The following is a 25,270-nucleotide window of genomic DNA, read 5'->3' on the forward strand; positions in this document are numbered from 1 at the left end:
GACGTAGAGTGTTGTAGAATGGAGTAACACAGTGAGTAGAAAAAAGTTGCTTATAGTGAAGGACTTGTGTTATGGTGCAGAGTGGAGTAGATTGTCGTAGAGCTGAGTGGCAAAGAGTCGAGTTGTGTCAAAGAATTCAGTGGCATAGAGTGTCGTATCGTGGAGTGATGTAGAGTGGAAGAGAGTGTCACAGAGTAAAGTGGATTGCCATAGAGTAGAGTAAAGTAGCATGGAGTGGCATAGAGGGAGTTACGTAGAGTGGAGTACAGTGCTAAAGAGTAGAGCGGCGTAGAGTGGAGTAGATTGTAATAGAGTGGAGTGGCATAGAGTGGAGTACAGTGTTGTAGAGTGAGAGTAGAGTGGACTGTTGTAGAGTGGGAATGGAGTGTCACAGAGTAAAGTGGCGTGTTGAAGAGTGGAATGGAGTGGTGTATCGTAGAGTGTCTTAGAGTGTTGGCATGCAGAGTGTGGGCCGTAGAGTTGAGTCACGTAGAGTGGAGTAGCAGGTAACGGAGAAGAGTGGAGAGACATGTTGTAGAGTGTAGTGGTGTGTCGTACAGTTGTGTGTCAGAGAATGGAGTGGCGTGCCTTGGAGTGGCATGTCAGAGCGGCATGGAGTGGGGTGCCATGGAATGAAAGAGAACAAAGTGGTGTGTTAGAGTAGAATGGCGTTTCATAGAGGTGAGTGGTGTTTCAGAGTGGAGTGTCGTAGAATGGAGTGGCATGTCAGAGGGTCTCAGAGTGGACAGTAGAGCTGTAGAGTGGAGTGGTGTACAGTGGAGGGACGTAGTTAGGACTATGCTTGGTGTGGTAGCACCCTGCCATTACAGGCAAAACATTTTCAATTGAAATACCATTATATTTGCACAAATAGTTTTACAGATATACAGCGCACAAATGTGTGTGTCATCACCTAGTGTACTGATTTGTTTTGATCATATTAAAAATTTGTTTCCACAACACTTCAGAATTACACAAATATGGATTTAATTTGTGTTTTCTAATTTGGATACATTCTCAAATATTTGTACAGTTTATATACATTTCCATTTTGCTGTGTGCTAGAATAAAAGCCTTTTCTTTCGCAGCAAGTTGTTAACCAAACCCTCTCACTTTTAAGACAGAGAAGTAAACACAAAGCTCCCTCGGAAGACCTAGGTCAAATGTCATGCTCTGTCTATGAATGCTGCAAATGTGACTAGATGAGAACAAGATTTAAAGGCCTATTTACAGAAAGTGAGCACTCATGGAAGAATACAATAAATAGGCTATGCTCCACAGGAGGGACACATTCAAGCTGAACAGCCTAAAACAAATAAAGCCAGCAAATAGGAAGCAAGCAATTGTGAGTTACAAAACACAAGGCCAATGGTAAGCAATGGGCGGAATGCATTCCCAGGGAAGCTTTCAGAAGGTCCCCAAGAAGACATTTGCAAACCTATGCTTCAACCTAAAAAGTAATGGTCTCAAGTATTGGCAATAAGGGTAGGCACGACCAGGCTTGCTGGACCCAGGCAGAGACAGGGACAAAATACAGTAAAAACATAACAAGACCATGTTGGTTGCCAGACTTTTGGCTTTGTTGATGTTTTGTCATGGTTTTTGCAAAGTTTCATTGTTGGGCAAGATGTTATTGCACTCTTTTGTAATCTTTAAAAAAATACATTGGCTAAAACTAAAATTGTTTTGGTCTCAAAAAGTATGCTTTGCCATAGGAGTACCTGGCATTCAAGCAAACTATTTTGTCTGCAATTGTGCTGCTTGTACAAGGGCAGAACACCGTAACTCTGTGAAGTAGCGAAAGGCTGAAGCGTGCTGACCTGCCACCCCATGATTTAAGCTCTAGTGGATGGAAGAAATGTAAATGACACAATAACAGAGCAGTAGCTAACAAAAACTGACAATAGCAATAGAAGTACAGCATATATATTTAATCTTAATAAAACCTTGAGGTCTTTGTTAACACTAGACCTAAGCAAGCATTGGCCAAGTTTGCGGGACCTACTGGCTTTGCCAATGCCTCTTGGTGATGCTGTACAGCATCGCAACAGCTGTTTCTGATGATATTGTGCAATATGGCCAAAGGAAAAAAAGGTGCAATGACATGGCTATGTCATTTTGTAGGTGCAAGCAGGCATACATGATGATGATAATGTATGCCTGAGCACGCATGATACAAAAATACAGAGTAAAAATTAAAATCTGTGGACGTTTTTTTTTTTTTTAACGGAGGTATATCACGGGGTCAGGACTAAAACTGGTATGACTTTCTCAGAAAGCACTAATCTTTAGGCATACTATGCAACAAAAGCTTCGCTTGGAAAACCTGCAATTAAAATATCAGTTGTTGATGGATAACTTTTCCTGGAAATATCTTGCTGGATCTTTCCAGCTGTGGAACTACTGACCTGGTTTTTTAAGGAAGTATGTCAGGTTTATATGTATCAGTGGGGAAAGTAACCGTCAAGATAGTAACTCTATGTGGACAAACAAATGATTATCACAAGATGGTGGATTGGTGCACTTTCCCAGCAGTGCCTCTTTTCATTAGTTCGGGCTACAATGCCTGTGGAGACTTAGGAGTTTGTCACTTCGTAATATACAACTGAAAGAACAACAGTGTCCAAGCCTATAAATACATGGATGGTGATTTGTCTGTTGTCTCACAGCATTCTGAAGTTTAGCACTTTCAGCTGCTTCACACCACCACACAAGGAACCTATAAGAAAGATCTAGGTTACAAGATATGTATCGCTAGAGAGGGGGAGAGAGAGAGAGAGAGAGAGAGAGAGAGAGAGAGATAGAGAGATTTCGGGATATCAATAAAGCCACAGTTTTGCAACTGCAGACTTTTGCAACTCCAGTCCGAGCTGGGGAAAAGAGGCAAGACTCTGTCCTTCCTCTGACTTGTGAATGTTGCCAAGGCAACATTTTCCCAGGAAAGCAGTTCAGGGTACAGGTGCAAGAACTCATATGTAGATATTCACTGTTTTGTAGTCTATAGGATCCCTCTTACCGCAAAGAAGTACTGTCAGATACAGATGGAACTGGAACATTATTTCTCAAAGCTGTTTATTAACCCAGTAATTTGCACAGCTGGTAATACAGACTGACTGTATGTGTAGGCTGAGGTGCTCAAGTCTCCTACGCAGACAGGCATTCCAACCATCCTAATAGTGAAAGAATCTGGTCAGAAGTGCAATTGTGTTGAGACTAGGGAAACCCAATGAACAGCGAATTTATTTCTGTGTCTTAAAATTCTGGCAAATGCAAAAAGAATACATGATGGACAGAATGCTGAACAAGGCAGACATTCACCACCAGTCACAAAGGTCTGTGTTTAATCTATCATTTTTTTGCTCACCACGCCACCCCAGTTTGGACCCGGCCAAATGCAAATCAGTGTTGACCCCGTTCCCCATGGGAACAGTCCAACCCGAACTGCCAAGCCAGGTGCCCCCTGGACCAGAAACAAGCATCCCAGGACCGGATTCAGGGTATCACCCTTCATCAGACAGGCTAGCTTGAATCCAGTGGCGCAGTGAGCATGGGACCCACGTCTGGGCATACCCTTCCCACTTGGGGCGACAAATGCAAAAAGAACAGATGATGGACGGAATGCTGAACAATGCAGACATCCAGTCACAAAGATCTGGGTTTAATCCATCGTTTTTTTACTCACCACGTCACCAAACTGATGGATTAAACCCAGATCTGTGACTAGGGGTGAATGTTTGATTTGTATATAAATAAAGTGGCTAGGCTAAACATACAATTGAAAAATGTAAAAAATACTGGAAATGTCAAGGAATTTGAAATTGGAGGCTAAGGGCGAAATGAGTATCCTCCGCTTGATTTGTGTGAAATTGCAGATGCATCAAACAGAATACAGTATGGATGATGTGTGGCTTTAATTAAATTCGGAAGCTACAACCTTCCTATTGAAATGTATAATTTTTTTTTAATTTATATGTGTTTACAAATGAGGTAAAGTGTGTTATTATTTGTGCAACTGATGAATGCATGTTTTTGTGTATTGTTTTGTGGTTCACATCATCGACAATGTTTAGGCTGGGGCCCCCGGCTTCTAGTAATGACTCAGTGGGGGGTCCCCAAATACCAATTATGATTTAGTGGGGGTCCCTGGGTTCCGGTAATGATAAAGTGGGGGTTCACACAAGTCAAAAGGTTGGAAACTATGTTACAGTGAATTTTCTGCCACAAACCAAATTCTACAGACTGTTTCAAGAGGGACATAAATGGGTAGAGTCTAACTTCTCAGGAATCATGCATTCAAACACACCAATTGCAGAGGAACGTTGCAATACTTTCCCTATATTTGTCTCACTTAATCTTGACTCAATGGAAGAACAATGGCCTCCATGTAAAAAAGCAGCATGGATGTCCAAGAGCCAGTGCTATGATGAAAGAGCACTCATGCCGTCCTAGATTTGTAGAAGGCTTTTCAGTTGAATTGATGTTAAAAGGAAGAAATAAAGAACATGTCTTACCAGTCAGGAAAAAATCCTTATACTAGGGAGTCTATACTCTTGCCATACCAAGAGGCAAAGCTGACACACTGTGTTTTACACAAAAGGTCTCTGCAATGAGCCCCCAAATCATGTATCTGTAGGGACCACAAACTGTCCTTGTGGGAGACATGAGGGAAAACTTAGCTTGGGGGTTGTGCTCTATATCTTATTCTGGGACATAAAACAAGTGGATGGGAATGGGCATGATCTGCCTCCTGGTGGGGGGAAATAAGTCCTCACACAGCAAGCAAAGGTGTGCTCCACGACTGTTGAAGTCTTCTGCTTAGGCCCTGTGATTTTCCCCTTCTTGTGGACTTGACATTTGTGACTGAAGGTACTATGTTTTTTAAACGCTCCCTAGAGAAGCATCAGTGCTGTTCGCTAGAGGGTGCATTCAAAGTGTACCAGCACCCATAGAAGAGGGTGGCTACTGCCTTTTCAAACCTGGTTATTTACAGAGTAATAGTTAATGGCAGATGATTCCAGGTTTAGGGCTCATTGCCCTAACTGCTAAAATTCATTAATTCCACCATAATTAAGGTTCCTACAGCCAACCTGTGCGGGTGAGGCATGTTAAGTGTGCATTGGGTAGCTAAGAGGTTGAATGCGATGTGAGTGGTGCACTACGGAAAAAATTCAACGTAGCGCATAATGGTGGTTCCTCTTTAGGTTGTGTTCAGGACATCCTTAATGGTGCAATGTTGCTGTCCCCGTAGCCATCTCTTAGACACTGTGTAGATGTCTGGCTGTCAAGGTGAATATATATGCAACAGTGCCTGAGCTTATCTTTTGCCTTTCGTTGTGCTGCTTGTAGCTTAGTATCTAAAAGAGTAGGAAAAGATCCAAATTACAAATGGCCCAGTTTTCCTGCATCCAATTCCCAGGTGCATTAACACAGAGCTACACCCGACTTGTCTCCTATGGCATGGGTAGTATATAGATCCTTTCTCTGGCAACCCACAACATACCCTATACCCTGCCACCCACCCCACCCCACACCTGCCCAGAGCAGGTGGTAAAATGTGAGTTTAATCTGCATGGAATAGAGAATACTGTAGGAGACTGGCCTGGTTTGTAGTGGGCACCACACCTTATACCACGTCCAGTTATCCCTTATTAGTAAAATGTAGTCAGTGTCTAGAAGTCAGGCTGTCTAGACGTAGCTGTAGGCAGAGCAGCCAAGGCTAAACTAGGAGACATGCAAAGCTCTTGCAATACCACTATAGTCACACAGTACTCACACACATGAAAGACAGTACTCAGTGTTACCAAAAATAAAGGTACAATGCCAAAAAATACTTTGGAGACTATACTCCCTTAGAAGGTAAGTAAACTACACAATACATACACAAGTAACCAAAAACATGCAAGAAAACAGTCAGAAAATAGTGAAAATAGTGAAAATCACACTAGGTTGCAATGAGCCTGGAGGGAACACAAGCCATATACTAAAATAGTGGATTACGAAAGTCGGTTTCCCACCTAGGCAAGTGTAATGTGTAGAGGGGCGTTGGGAGTGTAAGAAAACACCAAAGGTAAGTAAAATACCTCAACCCGGAGACCCAGAAAGCAGGAGTAAAACACAGAAAGTTTCCCAAAACACACTAGAAGTCGTAATAGAAGACAGTGCAAGAACCAGAAGAGACTGCAAGACACCAACGATGGATTCCTGGACCTGAAGACCTGTGGAAGAAGGGGACCAAGTCCAAGAAGTACTGAAGAGTGCAGGGAGAGCAAGAGCCCCTGCTAACCCAGATGAAGGTGCAAAAAGAAGAACCACCAGTGAAAAGACAAAGTCAGTATTGCACCAAAGAAGATAGATGCGGGTTCCTGGTTGGTGCAGAAGATGTCCCACGTCGGAGGGATGAATGCGGTCTGGCTTCCATCACTGGATTCCGCAAACAAGCTTTGGTAAACGCAAAACTCGCAGTTTGCAAAAAATGGCACTGCCGGGCCCATGAAGGACCAGATCGACTCTACCCAGGAAGGGGAGACAGAGGGGGGCTCTCAGCAACACAGAGAGCCCTCAGAAGACCCGGCAGTGCACACAGGAGTCCCACAGTACAGGGACAAAGAAGGTGCAAATGGAGGACCACGCAGCATGACAAAAAGGCTTCCCACACCGCCTGAGGTCCACTCAGGGAGCTTTGCGTCGCAAGATGGTGTGCTGATGGTGTGCTGGGGGCCTGTGCACGAAGAACTTCCTTGAAGGTCACACACAAGCCTTGGGAGCTGCAAGTCAGGCGCTGCACGGGGGTACTGTCTTGCGTGGGAAGACAAGCTCTTACCTCCACCAAAATTGGACAGCTGGACGTTGGTACTGTCGAAGTCACTTTAGTCAACCACCCGTGTCGCTGGATCTACGCCTGTTGTCGTGGAGAGGGGACCCAAGCCACCGGTCATCGCTGCAGAGGGGTGCCTGGTGAAGCAGGAAGTGATTTCATCACTCCACAGGAGATTCCTTTGGTTCTTCTGGTGCAGGCTGAAGACAGGCAGTCCTCGAGCGTGCACAACCTGGAAACTGTTGCAGTTGCTGGCAGCAGCTGAAGTTACAAGGTCGCAGAAGTCATCTTTGCTTCTTTGTTGCAGTTTTGTAGAGTTCCTGGAGCAGTCAGTGGTTGATCCTTCGGTAGAAGGCAAAGTAAAGGATGGGGTCTCTCACGTCACCTTCTGGCACTGGCCACTCAGATGCTCCTAGAGTTCCCTGACCATCCTGAAATCAAGATGGCAGAACCCAGAGACACTCTGGAGGAGCTCTGAGCACCACCCCTGGAGTGGTGATGGACAGGGGAGTGGTCACTCCCCTTTCCTTTGTCCAGTTTCGCGCCAGAGCAGGGACTGGGGGTCCCTGAACCGTTGTTGACGGGAGTATGCAAGGAGGGCACCATCTGTGCCCTTCAAAGCAATTCCAGAGGCTCTGGGAGGATACCCCACCCATGCCTGTAACACCTATTTCCAAAGGCAGAGGGTGTAACATCCCACTCCTAAAGGAAATGCATTGTTCTGCCTTCCTGGGATTGAGCTGCTCAAGCTCCAGGAGGGCAGAAGCCTGTCTATGAGGTGGCAGCAGCTGGGGCTGCAGTGAAAACCTCAGAAGGATGGTATGGCAGTACTGGGGGGTCCATAGTGGAGCCCCCCAGATGCATGGAATTGTAAAACCAATACTGGAATCATTATTGGGGTACAATTCCCAGTTGTTAGACACCTTACATGGCCATATTTATAGTTACCAATGTGAAGCTGTACACAGGTATTGACTTATGTGCAGTGCACACTTAAACTGGCGCCCCCAAACTCACAAAGTCCAGGAAAATGGGTCTGGACGACGTGGGGGCAACTCTGCTAGTGCAGGGGTGCACTCACATACAGGTACTTTGCACCCAGCCTTCAGGGTCAGAAGGCCTAACATCTAGGTGACTTATAAGTGGCGTGGTGCAGTGAAAATGGCTGTGAAATTGTTGTGTAGCCATTTTAGTTACAGCTTCATACACATTATTTTAGCGAACTAGGCCCGCCACTGTGCACTTTAACCTAGATATATTTTATTACGCTTTGTTTATTATTTTAACAATAGCCACATTTACGGTCTTGTTTAATTTCTCTATCTAGCTGTTCTTTGCCTAGGCCAGGACTACGTTCTTAAACAAGACATTTCTTTCACTCTGTGCTTTTCTCAAGTTCCGGCAAACGTGGTAATGCTTTGTCTCTAGTGTTCATAGAAACATGCACACTCTTACGTAGGGATCCTTTCCTGGAACATCAGCTGGTTTTTTTATACTGTGACCCATGTACGTTAGAGTGAGATTGCAGTCAGATGACCACGACTGTATGCTGATCGCTGAGTGATTTGCAACAGCTGCTTATGTAGACTGGAGGCCTCTTGCTCAGATATGAGGGATGATGTCTTCCCAGGGGAACAAGACGGCAGAACTAGAGCTTAACATGCTGTGCTCCAACATAGCCTAGGTAGGAATTATTTTAACGATTCTAGTGATAATATGGTAGCGTTCTTATGCTTCACTCTCCTTGTTACAATTTTAATCCGGTCATGCTTTATCGTCCTAGTTATTGCAGTACAAGTTTTATTATCTAAGATGCAGTTGCTTCAATAAAACCTTATTGAAATATATTCTGCCTCTGATTGTCCTATGTGGGACTAATGTAACTGAGAGAAAAAAGATGCTATCTGAGTGACTACCATTTCCCTGAGGAATCAATTGCGTCATGCACTCAGCTGCCCAATCATCCCTGCTCGGGTGGAGATGAGGCACTGCTAGTTAGCCAGAGCAAAACCCAGATTAGGCCGACAGGTGTCATCTGTAGTGGGTTTAGACTCAGTCCCCCACCGCGCAAGTGATTCTGCCGCCAAATCCAGTAGTCTCATTAGGATAATGAGAGCCTACACGACAAAATAGTGCATGTACTATTTCACACAGGCTGCAATGGCAGTCCTGTAGAAGCATTTGTATGGGCTCCTTATGGGTGGCAAAAAAATACTGCAGCCCTTAAGGATCCCTTGGAACCCCAATGCCCTGGGTACCTATGTACCATATACTAGGGGCGTATAAGGGGGGTCCAGCATGCCAATTTAGAGTGAAACACTGGGTTACCAGTATGTAAGGACAAATTTGGAACCAGAGAGAGCGAAGCACTGGATTTCTGGTTAGTAGGACTCCAGTGACACAGTTAGGCACACTGACAAAAACAGTGAGACTGACAAGTAGGCCACAAATCATAAGCACTGGGGTTCGGACTAGCAGGATCCCAGTAACACGGTCAAAACACAATGACAAACAGGCCGAAAATGGGGGTAACCATGCTAGAAAGAGGCTACTTTCTCACAAATAACATGTAGACTTTGACACCGAACACCCTAAAAATTAATTAATGGTATGTTTATTCCCCATTATGTGGAAATTAACTCATAATAGACAGATTTAGATGTGTGGGTACAGTCCAGAAACATTATTTCCAGCCGCACAGCGTCCACACAAACGCTGCTCAATTGTAGTCGGGCCACTAGTGTGACTGTCCAGCTCCTGACAATTTGATGCACTCACACAGAATTTCAAACTTACTTCCTACACGTAAATGTACAAAACAGAGTGGACAGATCCAGACAGCAATTTTTTAATTCATCTGAACATCTAGAAATAGCTCTCCAGTAACAGCAAAAGGCGGGCCTGCCAGGAACAAAACTGCATGTTGCTGTTCCCTATCAAAACTAGTAAAGTCAGCATCTTGTGAAGCCCTGCTGCAAGAATGTGCCCTGATGCACAAGGAAGTTGATTTGCCCAAAGTAGCTCTTCTCTAATCTTTTCCCATAATGTGAAAGGCTGGAAATTTACTCCTGACAATGGCAGAAGCAGAAGTTCTTCCACGGTTTGGAAAAAAGTGGTTGGAGGGAAAGGGAACTTGTAAACGCTAAATAGATTTTCACATGAGCAAATCTACACATGCATATTTGCTCGAACTAAAATACAGTTCATAAATATTTTGTAGGAGTACACTTTCCTGATCTGCTTCTCCAAGTTGTTGTGAATTCATAAAAGCCACTAATTCAAAAACATATACTATGGGTGCACTTTTGTGACTTTCTTTAAGAACTGGGTCCCTAAGACATTTTGGGGCAGATGTACGAAATTCCTGAATTGCGACTCGCAAATTGCAAGTTAGAGAGACGCGCAGTTTGCGAGTCGCAATTCAGTATGCAGGATGGTGTCCCTGACACCATCTGTGACTCGGAAGGGGGTCACAAAGGCCCACCTCATTAATATTAATGAGGTGGGTCACAATTTGCGACACCCTTGCGACTCGCAGCACTCACAGGGATGGTGGCCTGCTGGAGACAGCAGACCACCATGTCTGTGACTGCTTCTAAATAAAGCAGTTTTTTGTTTTTTGTAATGCAGCCCGTTTCCCTTTTGCGAATGGGTTACCACCAGTGTGACACTGGCGGTAACTGCGATTGCTTTGCGACCGCAGTGCAATGCAGCATCATGCTGCAACTCGCAATTAGGAAGGGGAACACCCCTTCCTAATTGCGACTCGCAGTCCCACTTTGCAAGTTAGTAACCAGGTTACCGACTCGCAAAACGGGGATTGGGCATCGCAACGTGGTTTTTGCACGTCGCAAACAGCGAAATTCGCTGTTTGCGACGTGCAAAAACTTTCCTACATCTGGCCCTTAGTTTTTATTAAACTTCTATTTCTCTCTCTATCTATCAGCTGGCTTTACTGTGAATGATCGCATTCTGCTCTTCTATAAGGAGCAAACTGGCACACAAAGTAGTTTGGTTCAGTGCCAGGAACTACTGTGGCAATCAGTTGCATAACAAAAATGGAGGTGGCCCCTCTGCAAAAAAATAAATGGAGAGATTCCCCCGCTCCCAGATTCCCTCAGCGCAGGTGCTGTGCTGAGTGACTGGGGGTTGCATGGCCTCTGTTAGGCCACTGGTGGCAATGTGTGTTTTTTGAGACCAAAAAAAACTTGGTTTTGCTTTTTGCCAATGTTTGTTACAATAGTGAGGGCCTGGCAGGTCTCACAACAATAAAGGGTTACAAAAGCCATGTCAAAACAAGACAAGCATTGACAAAACCAAAAGAGTCACAAAAAAATGTTGGATCTGATGGCTTTGCTAGTGCTCGTTTATTTCCATGCTTCCCATAATTTTGTTGAAAATGGCTACACTGATTTTCCATTACAAATATTTGTTGGCAATTCTAGCATGCATCAACACATTTTACTAAATGACGCTTCAAAGAAATAGCACCTAAAATTTCATAGCAGAGAAACTTTTTTCCTATCTGCATTTTTTTCTGAACATTTTATTTTGAGAGCAAAGACTCCTCACTCTTGCTTACAAGCTTCTGCAAACATTTGCATCTAATCAGAGAGCATTCTGGGAGCATTATACTTAGCCTCATACTTTTAAACTTTTGAAACATATATGTAGACTTTTTTTTTTTTTTACTTTAACCACTGTCAGTAGTGCAGTGTGACAATAAAACGTTTATTTACAACCTCACCCTACTAACGAAGGCTTTTCAATAATAAACCATAAATACAAGTTCAAACAGCATTAACATATGGAAACATATTACCTTCTCTGTAAACTGCCAGTCAAAGGGTTTGTGCTGCAGGTGGTTGGGCCTACTTGTGCTAAGGACAAAATAAACAGGAAAACTTGTTGCCCTTGACCCTAAACTAGATGACCTGGGCGTCAGGCGATAGCAATTCCACATCCCTGAGCTTCGGTGGTAGCCAACATCCATGACCATCAGTGCATCTGCAAATCCATTAACTGAACAGGCCAGTTGTGAAATTGACTAGTCTTCCCAGAAAAATTTACAAATCCCTAGGTAATGACCTCTGAACATGCTGTGGAGCAGTCATAAAGACTTTATGAAATAAAGTAATTTGTACCATGATTAAATGACAATATTGAGGTCAAGAGTATCAACCTGTGCATCCATCAACTGCAGAATATTAACTACCAACAAATCTATAATGAGAGCATGCATAGGGAAGACTAGATTTCCTATTTGCAACTCATCATGTACTTATCTTGAAGCTACATTGGTAGTCAAGATTGTGGAGTTGATGCAAGTGCATGGTAAAGTTCAGAACAGGTGACTATGACTGGTTAATTTACATTTCCCAATACAACACAAAACACATTTTGCTTAACTTATTCGCTGATCTCTCCCAAGATCTGACAAGAGAACTGAGAGTGAGAAAAGATTTTAGTTTTGTGTGGACAGATTCAATCCATCTAACTCAATGTGAAAGCAGCAACCAAATGGATCAAGAAACTTCTGACACACAGATATTCTAGCAACCACAAGAGCTTGATTTTGGCTTTTACTCCAACATGCATTAAGTGACACTTTTAAAGACTGAGGGGGTCATTACAACATTGGCGGTAAAAGCCGCTTACCGCCGTGCAGAAGACCGCCAATACACCGCCGCGGCGGCGGGAGACCGCCACAGCTATTATGACACACATCACGGAATCCGCCGAAATTCAGACACCCACACAAGTCCGCCACACCAAAGGTCAGCGATAAATATGCAGAAACAAATCCTCCACCTCCACGCCAACAGAAACACGCCCATGCTATTACGACCCACGAATCCACGCAGCGGTCTTTCAACCGCGGTATTCCATTGCGGTACACACCGCCGCGCTCAAAATACACACACAGCTCCAAAACACCGCCACATTGGACAATTCCAAATACACACACCTGATACACATACACACACCATTCCCACACACCCAACACTATATAAAACACACACCAACATCACCCACAAACCCCTACGACCACAAATTAGAGACGAAGGCCAGAGAGAGACAGCACAGAATAGATAACACCACACTACACCATCACCCACACAACATCCACGCACAAAACACCACATACCACTACACTCACCACACTCATCAACACATACACCACCCCACACATCACACACAACACCCCATGTCACGCCAAAGACACCCCCGCTTCTCCGAGGAGGAGCTCAGGGTCATGGTGGAGGAAATCATCAGGGTAGAGCCACAGCTATTTGGCTCACAGGTACAGTACACATCCATAGCCAGGAAGATGGAGCTATGGCAAAGAATAGTCGACAGGGTCAACGCTGTGGGACAGCACCCAAGAAATAGGGAGGACATCAGGAAGAGGTGGAACGACCTACGGGGGAAGGTACGTTCCACAGTATCCAGGCACCACATCGCGGTACAGCGGACTGGCGGCAGACCCCCACCTCCTCCCCCACAACTAACAACATGGGAGGAGCAAGTCTTGTCCATCTTGCATCCTGAGGGCCGCGCAGGAGTCGTTGGAGGAACGGACACTGGTAAGTCAAATCTTCACTATCATATCCCCCACCCTACCTGCATGCTTTCACACCCCCCCACCCTCACACCCTCCCCTATCACCCTAACTCCTCACTAATCTACCCAGAACACCAACCACCCATCCCAACCCCAAGACCTGCATGACACAACTAAGCATGGACACCCATCACTAAAGCATGCCCACTGCACAGACCCAGAACACCCCCCAACCATCACCACACAAGCCCCCACACAGGAATGCCTGCACTAGGGTTCACGCACACCCAACCATTGCACACCATGAATCACACACATGCAATAGTCATGTACTTATACCCCCGCAGGAACCCGAAGGAACGTCACCACACCAGAGGGTCCAGACAACACCACTCCACCCCCAGAAGAGGCCCACAGTGACGACAGCAGCTCTGCCCTACTGGATCTTGATGACCAGCTTGGACCATTGTGGGCCTCAGGACAGTCGGTTCCCCTTGCCCAGCCACAGCCCAACACAGAGCTTCCACCCTCTGGTAACCCCAGCACAGCACCCACCCAGCGGGCCCATACCTCCCTACCCAGGACAGGTCAATCAGCGGTGTGTCCACCACTACAGGGCACCCAGGCTAACCCACCACCCCAACAACAACAGGGACCTGGGGGCAGTGGTAGTGGGCACACGGTCCAGGGGACGGAGGCCCAGGAACACCGGGGAACTGGGAGGGCTGCTGTGCGACACAGGGAGGACAGGCCAAGGGAACCCACTCTCCACAAGGCCCTATCCTCCATCATGGGAGCATACCACCACTCCCAGGAGACTATGGCAACGGTCCTGGACAAGTTGCAGGAGACCCTGCGTCTGCAGGAGGAGCAGTATTTGGGGTTCAGGGAGGAGCTCAGGACCATCGGCTCCGCCCTGGGCACCATCGTAGGGGTGCTGACGGACATTCAAAAGACCTTGAGGGACACCGTGGCACTCCAGGGGCCCCTGACACTAGCCAGGACGATGAAATGTCCACCACCTCCGCCGGCGCTAGTGGACAGGACACCCCGCCACAGGACCACCACACCAGCACCCCACCCCCTGCAGACGGACAACCACCACGAAAGCGGGCCCTGAGATCCAGGAACAGGACAGAGCAAGATGGCAAGACCCTCGCCAGGAAATAAGACCACCCTGATTGTCCCCCGCTGTCCCACTTTGTTACCCTGTCCAGATTGGAACTGCCCCAGCTCCACTTCCAATGGCCAGATGTGCAATGTACCTGTGAGACTAATAGACTGGACTCTGCCATGGACATTCTTCCACCATGACCTCTCCCCATTTCACAACCCCCCTATATTTTTATGCACTTCAATAAACACCCTTGAAACCTCAATAATATTGGAGTCAGTCAATGATTGTGAACTTTGTATTGTCAATTACAGTGTTAAAAAAGGTTACCCATTGGAAGGTCAACATACCAATGTCACACATCACAAGCCTTTCAAGGGTGCAAGCTGTTGACACGTAGGTTACCACATTACTGAAACTGAAATGGAAGGGGACAACTCAGTTACCAAATAGGGAGTGAAATGTAGGTACAGGATAGAGGTAGACGTGTGAAATGTAATATAATGTGAAACATGAAATTGTACTCACCTGTGTCTCATTCAAAATATTGCTGTATGACTGACTCCCTGTTGTCGTTTTCATCTTCTTCAGCTTCCTCCTCATCACTGTCCACAGGCTCCACAGGCTCACCCGCTGCAACAACACCGTCATCTGGATCATCCTCCTGCAGAAAAGGCACCTGGCGTCGCAATGCCAAGTTATGGAGCATGGAGCAGGCGATGATGATGACGCACACCTTCTTCGGTGAGTAGAATAGGGACCCACCTGTCATATGGAGGCACCTGAACCTGGCCTTCAGGAGGCCGAAGGTACGCTCGAACACCCTCCTAGTCCACCCATGGGCCTCATTGTACCGTTCCTCTGCCCTGGTCCTGGGATTCCTCACTGGGGTCAGTAGCCAGGACAGGTTGGGGTAACCAGAGTCCCCCAATAGCCATACACGGTGCCTCTGGAGTTCACCCATCATATCGGGGATGCTGCTATTCCGCAGGATGTAGGCGTCATGCACTGAGCCAGGGAACATTGCATTAACCTGCAAGATGTACTGGTCTGCCAAACAGACCATCTGGACATTCATCGAATGATAACTCTTCCTGTTCCTGTACACCTGTTCATTCCTGCGGGGGGGAACCAGAGCTACATGGGTCCCATCAATGGCACCTATGACGTTGGGGATATGTCCAAGGGCATAGAAGTCACCTTTCACTGTAGGCAAATCCGCCACCTCAGGGAAAATGATGTATCTCCTTACGTCTTTCAGCAGGGCAGACAACACTCTGGACAAAACGTTGGAAAACATAGGCTGGGACATCCCTGATGCCATGGCCAATGTTGTCTGAAAAGACCCACTTGCAAAGAAATGGAGCACTGACAGCACCTGCACGTCAGGGGGGATTCCAGTCGGATGGCGGATTGGTGACATCAGGTCTGGCTCCAACTGGGTACATAGTTCCCGGATTGTGGCATGGTCAAACCGGTAGGTCATGATGACATGTCGTTCTTCCATTGTCAACAGGTCCACCAGCGGTCGGTACACCGGCGGATTCCGCCATCTTCCAATATGTCCCAACTGACGGTGCCTAAGAAGGGCAACAGCGAAAAAAACTGTCAGCATTCCTCCAGGTATGTACCCACAGTCACACACAAGACTACACCAGACAATTAACCCATCCGGGAAAGGTTTTGAGTGTAGGCCTCAGTATGTGTGACGCAGTAGTAATTGAAGCCATGTGGGCCCCTGAAATGGCGGCTGCCTGACCTCTACACTGGGACAATGGAATTGTGGGGTAACTGCGCTGGCGTTGGACACTGTCGCGGTAGGCGGTCGTAGAGCGCAGCGCAATGCTGCATTGGTTAGCATTGGACCCTATGGGTCCCAGGAGCCAATGAACAGGTGCGCTGGTGGTGATGATGCGCACCGCAGCGGACGTCACCGCCGCGGACGTCACCACCATTTTCTATCTCTTCAATCACTAGATATCTGACCTTCGACAGGAGAGGACCTACACTGCTAGTGCTGCTGTGACCTCGGTCTGGAAGCGACGATGGCTGCTGCGTCTGGGGAAAGGGCCCCTGCCTTCACTGCACAGGAGTTGGAGAAACTTGTGGATGGGGTCCTCCCCCAGTATATGCTACTCTACGGTCCTCCAGACCAACAGGTTAGTACACAGGGAGCACGTTGTATGGGCTAGGCTTGGGTGGACAGGGCTGGGTGGATGAGGGAAGGGGGCAGAGTACATAGAACAGTCATGCATGGGGATGAATGGGCCACAGGGATAGAGTTGGGAGGGGGCCAATTACAACGACGGTGCTGTAGGTAATGACTGTTCCTCGTTCCTTGTGCATGTCATGTAGGTCAGCGCCCACCAGAAGAGGGACATTTGGCGTGCCATCGCCAAGGAAGTCGGGACCCTGGGGGCCCACCAGAGACGGGGCACCCACTGCCGGAAGAGATGGGAGGACATCGCAGCAAGAAGACGGCGGAGGCTCAGCTGGGGATGGCCTCCCAACGTGGGAGGGGTGCCCGTCGCACCATGACCCCCCTGATGTTCCGGATCCTGGCGGTGGCCTACCCGGAGTTGGATGGGCGCTTAAGGACATCACAGCAGACACAAGGGGGTGAGTACAACCTCATCCTATGGACTTTGCGTGCAGTGGAGCTGTCTGGGTGGGGGTGGTGGGCTGTGGGTGTCCCTAGGCCATGGCGAGTTAGGTAGGCAAGGCCCCTCCGTTATGTAGGCCATGTGGCACTCTACCCCAGCTCAAAAAAAGGAAAATTGATGTATAGTTGCCCCTTTGCCGTCGTAACGCCTCAGACAAAAAGCCTCCAGTACCATTGGTGCGTGTACCAGGTTTTTGGAGTGCCCCGTCCACCAGGGCAGGCAGTAGGACCCGGAGCCAAGGCACTGTCAGGCCACCCCCTGTAAAGGCTCCGAAATTGGAGAGTGGACGACGGGACCTTGTCAAGACTCCTGGTGGGACACACAGTGAAATGGGATCCAAGGCGATTAGCGAGTCATCTGTAACTCAAAAGAAGGTGGGGAAGGTCCTGAGGAAGTCTCCCCAACCTGTTGTGAGTGTCACGGCGGAGAAGTGCGCCATCATTTCCGGCGGTCCAGACACGACCGCCAGCACCGTCGTCACTGTTCCAGAGACCACCGCCAGAGTCATAGCCCAGGAGGGCCCAAGTATCGTTACTGGTCAGGAGACCACCGCCAGAGTCATAGCCCAGGAGGGCCCAAGTATCGTTACTGGTCAGGAGACCACCACCACCGCCGGAGTCACAGCCCAGGAGGGCCCAAGTATCGTTACTGGTCAGGAGACCACCGCCAGAGTCATAGCCCAGGAGGGTCCAGAATCCCACAGCCCCGCTGGGCAATGATGGAACGTCAAGCCACACACCAACGTTCAGTTTGGAGTTCATCATGCCACACACCAACGTCCAGTGTGGAGTTCGTCATGCTACACACCAACGTCCAGTGTGGAGTTCGTCATGCCACACACCAATGTCCAGTGTGGAGTTCGTCATGCCACACACCAATGTCCATTGTGGAGATCGTAATGCCACACACCAATGTCCATTGTGGAGATCGTAATGCCACACACCAATATCCGTACCAGAACCGCCATGGCAAAGCACTGCTGAACAAGGCCAAGACTGCCATGGTGAAGACTGCTGAACAGGGCAAAGACCGCCATGGTGAAGACCGCTGAACAGGGCAAAGACCGCCATGGCAAAGCACCGCTGAACAAGGCCAAGACTGCCATGGTGAAGACCGCTGAACAGTCCATAGCCAGCCATGGCAAAGCACCGCTGAACAAGGCCAAGACCGCCATGGTGAAGACCGCTGAACAGGGCAAAGACCGCCATGGCAAAGCACCGCTGAACAAGGCCAAGACTGCCATGGTGAAGACCGCTGAACAGGGCAAAGACCGCCATGGTGAAGACCGCTGAACAGGGCAAAGACCGCCATGGCAAAGCACTGCTGAACAGGGCCAAGACTGCCATGGTGAAGACCGCTGAACAGTCCATAGCCAGCCATGGCAAAGCACCGCTGAACAAGGCCAAGACCGCCATGGTGAAGACCGCTGAACAGGGCAAAGACCGCCATGGTGAAGACCGCTGAACAGGGCAAAGACATCCATGGCAAAGCACTGCTGAACAAGGCCAAGACTGCCATGGTGAAGACCGTTGAACAGTCCATAGCCAGCCATGGCAAAGCACCGCTAAACAAGGCCAAGACCGCCATGGTGAAGACCGCTGAACAGGGCAAAGACATCCATGGCAAAGCACTGCTGAACAAGGCCAAGACTGCCATGGTGAAGACCGTTGAACAGTCCATAGCCAGCCATGGCAAAGCACCGCTGAACAAGGCCAAGACCGCCATGGTGAAGACCGCTGAACAGGGAAAAGACCGCCATGGTGAAGACCGCTGAACAGGGCAAAGACTGCCATGGCAAAGCACTGCTGAACAGGGCAAAGACCGTGTGGGTATGAATAGTCCGGCACATCAGGCATCGTTCTCCCATGTGTAGCTGGGACTGTGACAGGACATGTACTTTCACTGGGAGACTCATCCAGTCTGGGCACCAGTCCCACCCAGTACCACTAGAGAACTGCATCTACTTGCGAAGATGTGTCTTTGCACTCCCCAGGATGGCACAGTGGGCAACCCACCCACTGTAGAGACTTGAGAGACTGTGGCTTTGCACTCCCCAGGATGTCACAGTGGGCAAGCCACCCACTGTAGAGACTTGAGAGACTGTGGCTTTGCACTCCCCAGGATGGCACAGTGGGAAACCCACCCACTGAAGTGACTTGAGAAACTGTGGCTTTGCACTCCCCAGGATGTCACAGTGGGCAAGCCACCCACTGTAGAGACTTGAGAGACTGTGGCTTTGCACTCCCCAGGATGGCACAATGGGCAAGCCACCCACTGTAGAGACTTGAGAGACTGTGGCTTTGCACTCCCCAGGATGGCACAGTGGGAAACCCACCCACTGAAGTGACATGAGAGACTGTGGCTTTGCACTCCCCAGGATGTCACAGTGGGCAAGCCACCCACTGTAGAGACTTGAGAGACTGTGGCTTTGCACTCCCCAGGATGGCACAGTGGGCAAGCCACCCACTGTAGAGACTTGAGAGACTGTGGCTTTGCACTCCCCAGGATGTAACAGTGGGCAACCCACCCACTGAAGTGACTTGAGAGACTGTGGCTTTGCACTCCCCAGGATACATCAATGGGCATGGAGCCCCGTTGTGGATCTGGCTTTGCATTCATCTGGCTGAGGTGCCCCCCCTTCCCTTCCCCCTGAGGTGCCTGTACTGTTTCTATCTGATGCCCCGGCAGTGTTCTCTCGGATTTTGGTCAGGTATCTATTGTGTGCCTCGCCCATGCATTTTTGGACTGTTGGTGCACGGACATTGTTGTGTACATATCTGCACTACTTCTTGTATTGTACATTTATTTTTTTACAGATTTCGTGATATATATATCCGTATATTTTTTAATGAGTAGTATATTGGCACAATACAAAGTTTGACCGCTATTCGCTTTGTCTTTGCATTCTTCCGGGGGGATTGTGGGTTGTTACTGTGATTTTTGTGAATGCATTGGTATGTATGTTGTAATATGCGAGGGTGGGGGTGTTTGGTGGGTGTCCCCGTAGCTTTTGCCTCCCTCCTCCCCCGTGTCGTAGGTGCTGTACTCACCGGTATGTTCTGCGCCTACGTCGCTGTTGGTCGTAGATGAGCAGGAATGCAAGGGCAGGGAGTATTTGTAGTTCCGGATCCATGGTGTCCTCATTCCTCGTGGGATGTGTTGAGGTGAGCGTTTTCCCATTGAAATGGCTGTTTCCGCCGTGTTTTTATCCACGGTGAATACGCCCCGGAAAAGGTGGCGGATTGGTGTGTTGTGATAGTGTGGGCGGTACATTGTCTTCCGCCTGTCTGTTGGCGGTGACCTCCGCGCTGTTTGTCTGTACCGCCGTGGCGGGCGGTGTGTTGAAGTGGCTGTCTTAGTTGGCGGTTTCCGCCACGGTCGTAATTCCCTTTTTTTGTCCGCCGGCCTGTTTGCGGTATTACCGCAGCTTTAACACCGTCCGCCAGGGTTGTAATGACCACCTGAGTATTTCTAAAATTCCAAGATAGCAACTGCTAGGGAGGTTACACATCAGACATACTGAACATCTCACACACACACGCTGAAGTGCAACTGGTGGTAGGGGGAGGAAACGAATGGTTCAGTCACCACATGCATGAAGACTAAAACCCGATCTTCTAAGGGATCTTTACACAGGAAAGATAATTGTATTTATTTATTGTTTAGAGTTTTAAACATTAAATCACACTTCCATACAACACACATCAAATTTCCATTATGCAAGCTTCTATGATATATATGACATCATAACATTTATTATTATTTTCCTGCATTATCAGCTTCGGCCCCATATCAGAGGCAGCACAATCAAGGAGTCTTGTTTAAGATGACATAGACCAGTACAATAATTCAAAGACCTTCCACCCCCCCCCAAACAGTTCCCCAATAGCCCCCTCACAATAACATTGTTCAAGAAGGTTGCTTCTGGTGACTCCTTATTGTTGTGAGTGCTAGGTTCAAGTCATAGGTTGAGAATATGGGCTCAAAAATGTGGTAGAAAGTACGCTGCAGCAGGACTACAGCAGATTCAAAACATTTTGAGGCCACTGAGTCTATTGGAGAGTAGTAAAGAAGAGTTCCTGTTGCTTATTACAGAAGACCCTATCATTTATAAGTCTCAACAGTGGGGGGGCACGATTTCTTCCCCAAGTACATGCCACCCGTATCTTAGCCAACAGTAGAGCCACTGAACTGAATCGCTGTACACTCATATTCAAGTCTAGAATACATCCCAGCAGAACTATCTTCAGAGAAAGCACCATTTTTTGTGTGTTTGATTACCATTTCCACCCACGTAACAAGGGTGAGGGAGCAAAATACTTCAACCTAGTACTAACTTGAGGGATGAGGGGCAAAGTGGATAAAATCAGCATCTGGTGCAAGATATCTAACACATGTAAAGTCCACTCTCAGCTTGATTCTAAACTACGTGAGTGGGGTATGATACATTTGTAATAATAATCACAGACAACAAACAACAGGGAGCTAGTTCCGCTACCTGGGCACAACAGTACAACTACTCCCTATCTGGAATTTCGCTCTGTAGGTCAGCCACCCATCTCGCTCAGGCCTCTGGGGGCCAACGTGGGGGCCTCATTTTGCATTAGGGAAAGAGTCTAAGGACTAAATGTTTGCTGGCTTCTGTAGTGAGGAAAATATCTTGTGAGGGAATGCTCCCGTGTGGTGGGATAATGTTGCCTAGTTTGGGCCTGATTTATATCTGAACAGTTTTACCACCAAACCGCAGTGGTGGGCCCAAGTACTCCATCAGGCAGATGGCAGCCCGCCCACCCTGTTAGATCTATGGCGTCCAGGTCAACAGAGTGAACTCCGTCGCACCAGCTGCATTCCACAACCAATGCAGCGGACTCCAATATTGCCAATTAGTACTTGGTCGTCGTTCTGATGGCGGGATCCCTTCAGCCCTATTTACATAACACAACCGTGCTAGTGGTGTTTCAGCGGCGGTCCCATGACGGCGGGAGTACTTCGTGGAACACATTCAGTGTATTGTACTATGGCTGTGGCCATTCTTTGGCTATTGCAGCCCACACCTGAGGTCAATAGGACAATTGTGAATACCTGCAAAACACTCCATTTCAGACCATGATCCCTTTGCCGTTCCACTGCTAGGCACCATTCTGAGAATGACACCAAACAGCCACATTATTCTTTTTTTACTAATTCTCCCTGTGTTGTTCCAATTTTTAATTTGTTCTTTCTTTAACAAATCACTGTAGTGGCACTAGTACATATATTTTTTATTCTCACTATGGCACGAAGGAGGAACCCACGATTTTCAGAGGGAGAATTGAAAATCATGGTGGATAAAGTTATTAGAGTAAAGCCACAATTGTTTGGAGCCCAAGTACAAAATACTACCATTCCTCAGAAAAGGCCAATGTGGGACAGAATAGTCAAGGGTGAATGGTGTATCTAACAATCTGCGCACACAGGGGTAAATTAGGGAGAGGTGGAACGACCTGCAGGAGACAGTGCATCCCCTGGCCTCCAAGCATCACCTGGTGACCCAGAGGACTGGCGGGGTTCTCTCAGTCCACCCCTTACAACTGTTTCCCTGGGAGAAGAAAGTCTTACAGATCCCACATCCTGAAGGCTTGACTGGAATTCCTGGTGGAGTGCAGACTGGTAACAATTACAAATGTCATTCTTGCCCTTTACTTCCTTTTTCAGAATGTTTTCAGAGACCTAACATAATGTATATAATCATACTGCATTTACACAAATATCTTGTGTAATCCAAAACAGTAGCATCATGGCTGTTATAATCTATTTAATAATTACCAAAATGTATAGTCAGATTGTGTGTTGAAGTCCACGGCAGGGGGCCTGGGGTGTGAGGTGCGGTGGCAGGAGTGGGCCTAAAAATGAATTACAAAATAATAATAATAATAATGAAATAAAAACTTACCAGGCTCTTCGACGCGCTGCTCCTCTTCTCCATATCGCTGCAGGTAGGCACAGGCTCCAAACCTGCCCTTCGGCCAATCCTCAGAGCAGCATCAGAATTGGCTGGGAGTGCCCTGGCTGGGCGCTCCCAAGCAGACTGGGTGCCTGTGCAGGATCTCTCCAGCCTACTGCACATGTGTGTTTGGCCGGCCCGAGACAGCCGGCCAAACACACATGCACTCTGAGGTGAGTGCACAGTACACTCCTCTCACTGCCCGTCACCTCCATGGCCTGTCCCTTTCACCACGAAGTTTATCCATTTGTTGTGAAAGGTTTACAGCTTCTGCTGCGGGGATGATGCTCCTCCACCCTAATGGAGGAGCGTTCCCCGGTCCTAGTCCTTTGTTGTATCTCAATGTAGTTTATTTTACTTCCAAAAACAGGTTCCATATCTACATGAAGGTAGAGTGCTTGTAAGTGGTATCTTAACCTATTCACTTGAAACACATAAGTGTGTACATATTGCAAATGTCTGTTTTTTTCGCTGCAAAATGTATATATGTATGTGTAACCCACTTTTTCACAAGTATTTGCATTAGTGTTTACAAATGACTACAACTACCATGTCCTGCTTTTGTCTCTGTAAAACAATAGTGCAATGTGATGTTGCACAAGCTCACTTTTCTTCCACATATGCACAAACGTCAAAGCTTGGTATAGGTGACATTCATCATTTCATGGTATGTACTGAAATTTCATCTGCTGGGTTAATCCAGTATGTTATCACCTTCTTGCCACTACATTGAATTGATAGATATCTATCTCTAGACCGGGGGCCGTCACTGTTCCACCCGCGGGACTAGGAGCCCGCCTACCGCCATGGTTTTCGTGGCTTCCTTACTGCCACGAAAACCATGGCGGTAGGCACTATCAGTGACAGGGAATTCCTCCCCTATCACTGATACGGGTCTCCCCCTCACCCCTCCCTCTCCAGTTACCCCCCAACCTCTCCAGTTATGTCGCCTACCTCTCCAATGCCCCCCCAACCCTCCTACATTCACGCCCCCCTTCACACACACACACACACACACACACACAAACCCATTTCCACAAACATCCACGCATGGATACTTCCACTCACACACACCCGCACACTTTCAAACATGCACGCACACACGCATTCACAAAACATAACACACACGCACTCAAACCTTCATACATGCACACTCGCATCCAACACAAAACACACACCCACATGCACGCACATGCAAACATACACACACACACAACGCCCCCCTCCCCTGTCAGAGCACCCACTTACCTGTGTTCATGGGGTCCTACAGGAGACGGGACGGAGCGCAGCTGCCAGCATCAGTGTCCCCCAGCAGAACACCGCCAGGCCGTATTATAGGTCATAATACGGCTGGCAGCGGTCTATTGGTGTCACTTTACCGCCATGCGCCGGCATGGCCACAGTCGAATTTCCACCATCCGTCTGGCAGAAATGCGGCTGTGGTCATAATATGGCGGACGGCTGGTAGCCGCGGCAATGGTCTTTTGGCGGCCGTCACTGCGGCGGTAGGCGGTTTTTGCAACCAATGTTGTAATGAGGTCCTTACTGTTATTTTGTTTGTAATTCATAGTAGGGCCAACACCCATGGCCAGTGTACCACCACCTTCAACCGAACACACCTCCACTCCAGGCCAGGATCAAGCTTTCAATGAGGACACCACTCCTGAAAGTCCAGATGATGACATGTCTGGCACATCTAGCCTGTCTGGGCAGACACTCCCAGTGAGTCACACTGAGCCCACAACTTCCACCCCTGTTGCTACGACAACTCAGCCTATGGAATCCTCCACTTCCTGTGTCCAGAGGAACACAACTCCCATCTTGTGCCCTCCCAGTCCTGGCTACTGTTGACCAACTACCACCATCACTTCCAGGTCTGCCAGGGCCCAGTCGAACGGGGCACAGTGCCTTAAGGGCACATGGTAGTGGGGGTAGGGGTCTTGGGACGGAATCTATTGGCCTAGTGAGGGCATTGGTGTCGCTGTCATCCAGACCACCACTGACAGAGTCTTAGGAGCATTCCAACAGTCCCAAGACAGGATGGCCCAGGTAGTCACAGAGCTCCAGGAAATTACAGATGGAGAATGTGAACTCCAATTTGGTTTCCTTGACTGGGGTGACGATTCACATTT

The 25,270-nt window shown here is 47.9% G+C and overlaps 1 protein-coding gene across 4 annotated transcripts in view; it reads right to left on the reverse strand.

The window, feature by feature from the left end:
• ATG9B (autophagy related 9B) overlaps positions 1-25,270 on the reverse strand; it is a 411,143-nt gene that overhangs the window by 317,387 nt on the left and 68,486 nt on the right. The window lies entirely within an intron of this gene.

Source organism: Pleurodeles waltl, chromosome 10 (genome assembly GCF_031143425.1).
Source record: "Pleurodeles waltl isolate 20211129_DDA chromosome 10, aPleWal1.hap1.20221129, whole genome shotgun sequence".
Taxonomy (NCBI): domain Eukaryota; kingdom Metazoa; phylum Chordata; class Amphibia; order Caudata; family Salamandridae; genus Pleurodeles; species Pleurodeles waltl.